This window comes from Macaca fascicularis, chromosome 2 (assembly GCF_037993035.2).
Source record: "Macaca fascicularis isolate 582-1 chromosome 2, T2T-MFA8v1.1".
NCBI lineage: Eukaryota > Metazoa > Chordata > Mammalia > Primates > Cercopithecidae > Macaca > Macaca fascicularis.
Window position 1 is genome coordinate 191,343,944 of NC_088376.1, and position 9,014 is coordinate 191,352,957.

The 9,014-nt window shown below is 40.2% G+C and overlaps 1 pseudogene; it reads right to left on the reverse strand.

Annotated features, from left to right (window-relative positions):
- Positions 1 to 3,099: 3,099 nt before the first annotated feature.
- LOC123571684 (MICOS complex subunit MIC26 pseudogene) lies at positions 3,100 to 8,203 on the reverse strand (annotated as a pseudogene).
- Positions 8,204 to 9,014: the final 811 nt, after the last annotated feature.

The following is a 9,014-nucleotide window of genomic DNA, read 5'->3' on the forward strand; positions in this document are numbered from 1 at the left end:
CCCCACCCAAATCTCAGCTTGAATTGCATCTCCCAGAATTCTCATGCATTGTGGGAGGGACCCAGGGAGAGAGAATTGAGTCATGGGGACTGCTGTTTCCTATGATATTCTTATAATAGCGAATAAGTCTCATGAGATTTGATGGGTTTATCAGGGGTTCCTTCTTTTGCTTCTTACTCATTTTCCCTTACCACTGTCATGGAAGAAGGGCCTTTCACCTCCTGCCGTGATTCTGAGACTTCCCAAGCCATATGAAACTGTAAGTTCAATTAAACCTCTTTATTTTGTAAATTGCCTAGTCTTGGGTATGTCTTTATCAGCAGTGCCAAATATTGACTAATACAGTAAATTGGTACCAGTAGAGTGGGGCATTACTGAAAAGATACCCAAAAATGTGGAAGCAATTTTGGAACTGGGTAACAGGCAGAGATTGGAACAGTTTGAAGGGCTCAGAAGAAGACAGGAAAATGTGGGAAAGTTTGGAAATTCCTTGAGATTTGTTGAATGGCATTGCCCAAAATGCTGATAGTGATATGGACAATAAGGTCCAGGCTGAGGTGGTCTCAGAAGGAGATGAAGAACTTGTTGAGAACTGGAGAAAAGGTGACTCTTGTTATGTTTTAGCAAAGAGATTGGTGGCATTTTGTCTCTGCCCTAGGGATTTATGAAATTTGAACTGGAGAGAGATAATTTAGATTATCTGGTGGAAGAAATTTCTAAGCAGCAAAGCATTCAAGAGGTGATTTGGGTGCTCTTAAAGGCATTCCATTTTATAAGGGAAGCAGAGCAAAAAAGTTTGGAAAATTTGCAGCCTGACAATGTGATAGAAATGACAAACCCATTTTCTGGAAAGAAATTCTAGCTGGCTGAAGAAATTTTCATAAATAAGGAGGAGCCAAATGTTAATTCCCAAGACCCTGAGGAAAATGTCCCCAGGCCATGTCAGAGACCTTCATGGTAGCCCCTCCCATCATAGGCCAGGAGGCCCAGAAGGAAAAAGTAATTTTGTGGGCCAGGCCCAGAGCCCCTGTGCTACGTGCAGTTGAAGGACTTGGTTCCCTGTGTCCCAGCCACACCAGCCATGGCTGAAAAGAGTCAACATACACCTCAGGCTGTGGCTTCAGAGGGTGAAAGCCCCAAAGCCTTGGCAACTTCCATGTAGCATTGAAGCTGTGGGCACACAGAAGTCAAGAATTGAGGTTTGGGAACCTCCGCCTAGATTTCAGAAGATGTGTGGAAGCACTTGGATGCCCAGGCAAAAGTTTGCTGCAGGGGCAGGGCCCTCATGGTGAGCCAGTGCAGAATGGAAATGTGGGGTTGGAGCCCCCAAACAGAGTTCCTACTGGGGCACTGCCTAGTGGAGCTGTGAGAAGAGGACTACTGTCTCCAGACCCCCAGAATGGTAGATCCACCGACAGCTTGCATGCACCATGCCACAGACACTCAATGCCAGCCCATGAAAACAGCCAGGAGGGAGGCTGTACCCCACAAAGCCACAGGGGTGGTGCTGCCCAAGATCATGGGAACCCACCTCTTGCATCAGCATGACCTGAAAGTGAGACCTGGAGTCCAAGGAGATCATTCTGGAGGTTTAAAATTTGACTGCCCCACTGGATTATAGATTTGCATGGGTACAGTAACCCCTTTGTTTTTGCCAATTTCTCCCATTTGGAATGGCTGTATTACCCAATACCTTTACCCACATTGTATCTAGGAAGGAAGTAACTTGTTTTTGATTTTACAGGCTCATAGGTGGAAGGGACTTGCCTTTTCTCAGATGAGACTTTGGACTGTGGACTTTAGGGTTAATGCTGAAATGAGTTAAGACTTTGGAGGACTGTTGGGAAGGCATGATTAGTTTTGAAATGTGAGGACATGAGATTTTGAGGGGTCAGGGGCAGAATGATATGGCTTAGTTGTATCTCCACCCAAATCTCAACTTGAATTGTATCTCCCATAATTCCCATGTGTTGTGGTAGGGACCCCGGGGGAGGTAATTGAATCATGGCGTCTGGTGTTTCCTGTGCTATTCTTGTGATAGTGAATAAGTCTCATGAGATCTGATGGGTTTATCAGGAGTTTCTGCTTTGGCTTCTTCCTCATTTTCTCTTGCCACCACCATGTATGAAGTGCCTTTCACCTCCCGTCATGATTCTGAGGCCTCCCCAGTCATATAGAACTGTAAGTCTAATTAAATCTCTTTCTTTTGTAGATTACCCAGTCTGGGGTATATCTTTATCAGCAGTGTGAAAATGGACTAATACACCATGTTACTAGCTTTGGAATATTCCTCAAATTCTTTTCTGTCTCTCATTTATTAAATGGGAACATCTCAGTAAGATTTTCAAAGCAATATCTGATTATCTTGACCAATGTCAAGATTATTGCACCTGCCCTAATTCTGCCCTTGAGAATTTTCAGTTTTAGAGCAGTTTCCTCTATATGCATATGTGTATGCACACATGCCAGTTTTACAATATCCTTCATATCAAGATCAAATGAAAAATTATATTGTTGTCATAGTCTTGAGGTAATTTTGTCAGTCAGCTCCTAGTGACTCATGCTCAGTAAGTAGCACCATGACCATGAAATATGCAAGGTCTATTGTTATAATGCAGAATAAGATTTCCATTTTTATAATGCATAATAATTTTTCAGTTTTGTGCCATATGAGTGCAAAAAACATATAACAATGGTGATGCTCTGAATGAGATTTTAAATTACCATAGTTGGTCTCCTCATTGGGTTGTAAACCAAAAAAAGAGAGAAGATTGAGGCAAGTCTCAATTGATTTTGAGGTTTATTTTGCCAAGGTTGAGGACGTACCTGAAGAGGTAAAGAAAAAAACAACAACAACAAAAAACAAACAAACAAAAAAAACAAAAAACAAATAACAGGAGCATCTATGGTCTGTGCCTTTTCCAAAGAGGGTTTTGATGACTTCAGTATTTAAAGAAGAGAGAGCTAGAGGGAGAGGAAGGAGAAAAAAAATGCTTGGTGAGGGTAGGCAATGAGACAAGTGGTTACATTCTTATGGGGCTTTGATTAGTACTCACAGAATATGCATTTTCCTTGTAAAAGCAGAGAGTAGAGGAACAGTCAATTACATATCACTCTATATTTTACATAAGATAAGTTCTCCTTCTACAAATCTTCTAGGATTGTGTATCTTCATAAACCCCAGCCATGTAAACTCTCCCCATTGCCTTGGGCAAATGCAATGAATTGTTGTAGATAATAGACAGACACAGCTAATCCCATGAAACCAGAAGGATTCACTGGCTTCTTTATTTTTCAACCTCTTGCTTAAAAGAGTCCAAAAAGGCCAGAAAAACCAATAACACCAAGTCTTGGAAAAAATCCTGGAGGTACGTTTGGAGATATTCATAGCTGTCTAACCCCACTGACCTAAACTTTGCATCTTGGGATTAATTTGGGAGTATGTTTTCTGACACCAACTTGTACGTGGCCTACAATGATGTTGGAGCTGAGACATGCTTTCTTCAAACTGGGTCCTCGACTCCTCCACATTTTCAGATTCACCGTCAGGAACTGAGTAGAGTGAAAGCTCATCAAACTGCATGGGGTTTAGGGGAGGTGAGTCCTTTCTTGGTGCTGCATAGAGTTTGAAGATGAGCAAGCTCGTGTAAGCTTGCCCCGTGGACCTCTGAGTTGCCTTGAATGTGTTACTGGCAGCAGTGGCTCCATCAGGGTTTAGCAGGAATTTAACTCTTGATTTGCACTTCTTGAGTATGTCATGTTTGGAGACATGATGGATGTGGACACCAGTAAAGTGTATATTTGGTAACTGAATCTATGTGAATTTTGATTTGGAATTTGTATGTGTTCTTCTCTGTTGCATGTATGGCAAATCTGTCTAATTGGTAACTGCAAGAGCTTCCTCCATTCTCCTGGGATATCTCATGACTGCCTACCATGTTTATATGCCTTCTGTCCCCACAACTTCGTCAAGAGTACTTTATAACTTTGGTTACTCCACTGTAATGGTCGATTGTGTGTGTCATCTTGCCTGGTCTAAGGAATGTCCATATAGCTGGTAAAACAGTATTTCTGGATTCATCTGTGAGAGTGTTTTCAGAAGCAATTAACATTTGAATCAGTAGACTGAGTGAAGAAGATTACATTGATCTTTCCCAATGTGGGTGGGCATCATTCCATCTATTGAGGTCCTGAATAGAACAAAAAGGCAGAAAAAGGGCAAATTCTCTTTATTTGAGCTGAGACATCCATCTTCCTCCGCACTTGGACTTCATTGCTCCTGGTTCTCAATATTTCAGCCTCAGATGGGGACTTATACTATCAGCTTCCTAATTCCTAGGCCTTTAGAGTTGAACTGAATTATACGATTGCCTTTTCTGGTTCTCCGGCTTGCAGAGAGCAGATCACAGGACATCTCAGCCTCCATTTCCACATATATTCCTTTAAGTATCATATATATATTCTATTGGTTCTGTTTCTTGAAATAACCCTGGGTGAGTCGACATGGTTTGGTTCTGTGTCCCCATCCAAATCTCATCTTTAACTTTAATCCGCATGTGTCTAGGGAGGAACCTGTAATCTCCACATGTCGAGGAAGGAAAGTGATTAGATTATGGGGGCAATTTCCCCCATGCTGTTCCCGTGATAGTGAGTGAATTCCCATGAGATCTGATGGTTTTATAACTGGTAGATTTACCTGCGCTCTCACTGGTTCTCCTGCTGCCTTGTGAATAAGGTGCCAGTTTCCCCTTCCACCATGATTGTAAGTTTCCTGGGTCCTCCCCAGTCATGTGGAAATGAATCAATTAAAACTCTTCTTTGTAAGTTATCCAGTCTGAAGTAGTTCTTTATAGGAGTGTGAAAATGGACTAATACACTAATATAACCACAAAACCCTTATTTAAGTCAGACTAAGCCAAACCAATTATAGAAATGTTTGTGCATAGCCTTTTTTTGTATGTAATGTATACAAAGTTTTATACTTGCGTTCAAAAGTGAGTTTGATCTTCTTTCCTGTGTTCTTCTTTTCTATTTGGGGGATCAATATAATAAGGTTTTCCAACTTTTTCCATGCTATTTGGGAGTCAAAATTACAATAAAATTGTCAGGTAAACAGGAATGTTTTCTGCCATTTTACAATACTCTGAAAAATATTTAGAAAACATTGTTTCTGTTAGATATTTGGTAAAATAATTGATAAACCAACGACGTGCCTATTTTCTTGATTAATGTTTATATTTAGTTCATTTTTACTGAGTTCCTCCAGATTTTTGTCACTGCTTGAGTGAATTTTGTCAATTTTTATTTTAATAGAAAAATTATCTTGGCATCAAGACTTTAAAATTTATTGTATGACATTTACATATCTGTAGTTAAGTATCCTTTTTCCTCCTAGTGCTATTGATTAGGCAGAATTTGCAAAGGTTGTGCATATTATTTATCTTTTCAAGGATCCAGATTCTTTAATTTACTTTTTAAATTGCTGTTTTATTAACTTCTACTTTTTATTTAATTCTCTATTATTTCCTTTAAAATACTTTTTGCCTTTTTTTCCCCAGGTAATAAGAGTCTCATACCTTTTCCCCGATCTTTCTAATAAATGCACTGATTAAAAAAATTCTTATTTTCACACGAGTATACTCTAGGCTAATCATTCTCCTTTTATTGCTGTGTTCGCAGCATTCTATTCAGGTTTAACTTACAGCATGCTCATTATTATTAATTTGTAGATAATTGCTGTGTTCGTTTGTGAGAGCTGCCATAACAAAGTACCACAAATGAAGTGGGCTAAACAGCAAAAATTATTGTCTCACAGTTCTGGAGGCTGAAGTCTGAAATGAAGGTGTGGATAGGGTTGATTCCTTCTGAGGGCTATGAGAACAGGATGCATTCCAGGCCTCTGCTCTTGGCTTTACATGGCAATCTTCTCCCTATGTTTTCAGATTGTCTTTTCTCTGTACATGTCTTTATCAAAATTTGACCTTTTCATATGGACTTCACTTAGATTGTATTAGGGGCATAACTTACTTCAGCATTACCTCATCTTAGTTTAAGTAATTATAGTCATGCCGCACTTAACTATGATGATATATTCTAAGAAATGTGTCCTTAGGTGATTCTGTCATTGTGCAAACATTATAGCCTGTACTTATAAAACCTAGATGGTACAGTTTACTACACACTTTGGCTATATCGTATGTCCTATTGCTCTTAGGCTACAAAACTGTACAGCATATTACTGTACTGAATACTGTAGGCAATTGTAACACAATCAGTATCTGTGTAACTAGATATATCTTAACATAGAAAAGGTGCAGTAAAACTGTGATATTATGATCTTATGGGACCATTATCATATTTGTAGTCTGTCATTGACTAAAACTTTATTTGCAGTATGTGACTACATCTGCAAAGACCCTGATTTCAACGTGTGCATTTTGTGAGGTCACAATTAGACCCATAACAATAAGAAATGGAAGCTTTTTTCATTGTTTCATGATAAACAAATGTAGTACGAATATTTATTCTTTTTGGAATTGATTAAAATTATTTATTTGGAATTTCTTTTTAAAAGTCTAATTGGTTTTTTACTTAAATACCTTAAATCTCTATTGTTTCATTCAGAAGAGCTCATGATGATGAAATCTTTTTGATAAATTGTTCTCAGGAAGTGAATACTTTTATATTTCCATACAGTTAGGACTTTCTGAGGAAAGGGAACTAGAACCTAGGTTTAAAGACTAGCCTTGGAAGCTAAAAATCAATTAAAGAGTCAAAAAATCAATGGCGAGATTATTTCAAATGTGTTTACATTTCAAAGGAATATGAAAGCCCTGAGCCATGGAGACATTTACGTTCTGAAGGATTATACACCATTACAGAACAAGAGTTTCTCTCTGTCTCTGTCAGAAGGGGAGAGGGACAGCAAGTAAAGAGACTCTAAGATTAATAACTTCAAGTTTCCTCCTCTGAAATGCAAGAAACCAACTAATATGGTTTGACTGTGTCCCTACTTAAATCTCATCTTGCACTGTAGTTCCCATAATGCCCATGTGTTGTAGGAGGGACCTGGTGGGAGGTAACTGAATCATGGAGACAGTTACTTCATTCTATTCTCATGAAAGTGAGTGAATTCCACAAGAATTTATGGTTTTATAAGGGGCTTTCCCCTCTTTTGCTCATTCTTCTCCTTGCTGCCACGATGCGAAGAAGAACATGTTTGCTTCTCCTTCTACCATGATTGTAAGTTCCCTGAGACCTCCCCAGTCATACTGAGCTGTGAATCAACTAAACCTCTTTCCTTTATAAATTACCGAGTCACTGATATATCTTTATTAGCAGCATGAGAATGGATTAATACAGTAAACTGGTATGGGGTTGTGGGGTGCTGGTGTAAAGACACCCAAAAAATGTGGAAGCAACTTTGCAACTGGGTAACAGGCAGAGGTTTTAACAGTTTGGGGGGCTCAGAAGAAGACAGAAAAATGTGGGAAAGTTTAGAACTTCCTAGAGATATGGAGGGCTCAGAAGACAGGAAGATGTGGGAAAGTTTGGAACTTTCTACAGACTCGTTGAATGGCTTTGACCAAAATGCTGATAGCGATATGGACAATGAAGTTTAGGCTGAGGTGGTCTCAAATGGAGATGAGAAATTTGTTGGGAACTGGAACAAAAGTGACTCTTGCTATGTTTTAGCAAAGAGACTGGCAGCATTTTACCCCAGACCTAAAGATACGTGGAACTTCGAACTCGAGAGAAATGATTTAGGGTAGCTGGCAAAAGAAATTTCTAAGCAGCAAAGTGTACAAGAACTGACATGGGTGCTCTTAAAAGTGTTCAGTTTTATTCATTCACAAAGATATGGTTTGGAATTGGAACTTACATTTAAAAAGGAAGCAGAGCATAAAAATTTGGGAAAGTTGCAGCCTGATGATACAATAGAAAAGAAAATCCCATTTTCTGAAGAGAAATTGAAGCTGGCTGCAGAAATTCACATAAGTAATGAGGAGCCAAATGTTAATTGACAAGATAATGGGGAAAATTTCTCAAGGGAATGTCAGAGATCTTCATGGCAGCTCCTCACATCACAGGGCCAGAGGCCTAGGAGGAAAAAAATGTTTCATGGGCTGGGCCCAGAGCCCTCCTGCAGTGTGCAGCCTATTGAATTGCTGACCTGTGTTCCAGCTGCTCCAGCTTGGGCCATGGCTTCAGAGGGTGGAAGCCCCAAACATTTGCAGCTTCCATGTGGTATTGGTCCTGCAGGTGCACAGAATTAAGAATTGAGGTTTGGGAACCTCTGCCTAGATTTCAGAGGATATATAGAAACACCTGAATGTCCAGGCAGAGGTGTGCTATAGGGGCAGAACCTTCATGGAGACCATCTGCCAGGGCAGTGTGTAAGGGAAATGTAGGATTGGAGACCCCACACAGAGTCCTCACTGGATCACTGCCTAGCGGAACTGTAAGAAGAGGACCATGGTCACCCAGGCCCCAGGCCCCTAGACCCACTGACAGCTTGCACTGTGTGCCTGTAAAAGCTGCAGACACTCAATGCCAGCCTGTGGAAACAGCCAGGATGGGGACTGTACCCTGCAAAGCTATAGGGGTGGAGCTTCCCAAGGATGTGGTAGTCTACCTCTTGCATCAGCATTACCTGGATGTGAGACATGGAGTCAAAGGAGATCATTTTGGAGCATTAACATTTAATGACTGCCCTATTGGATTTTGGACTTTCATGGGGCCTGTAGCCCCTTTGTTTTGGCCAATTTCTCCCACTTGGAATGGGTGTATTTACCCAATGCCTGTACCCTCATTGTATCTAGAAAGTAACTGACTTGCCTTCAAATTTACAGACTGGTAAGTAGAAGGGATTTCAGATAAGACTTTGGACTTAGACTTTTGCATTAATGCTGGGATGAGTTAAGACTTGGGGGACTGTTCGCAAGGTATGATTGTTTTGAAATGTGAGGACGTGAGATGTGGGAGAGGACAGGGATGGAATGATATGGTTTGGT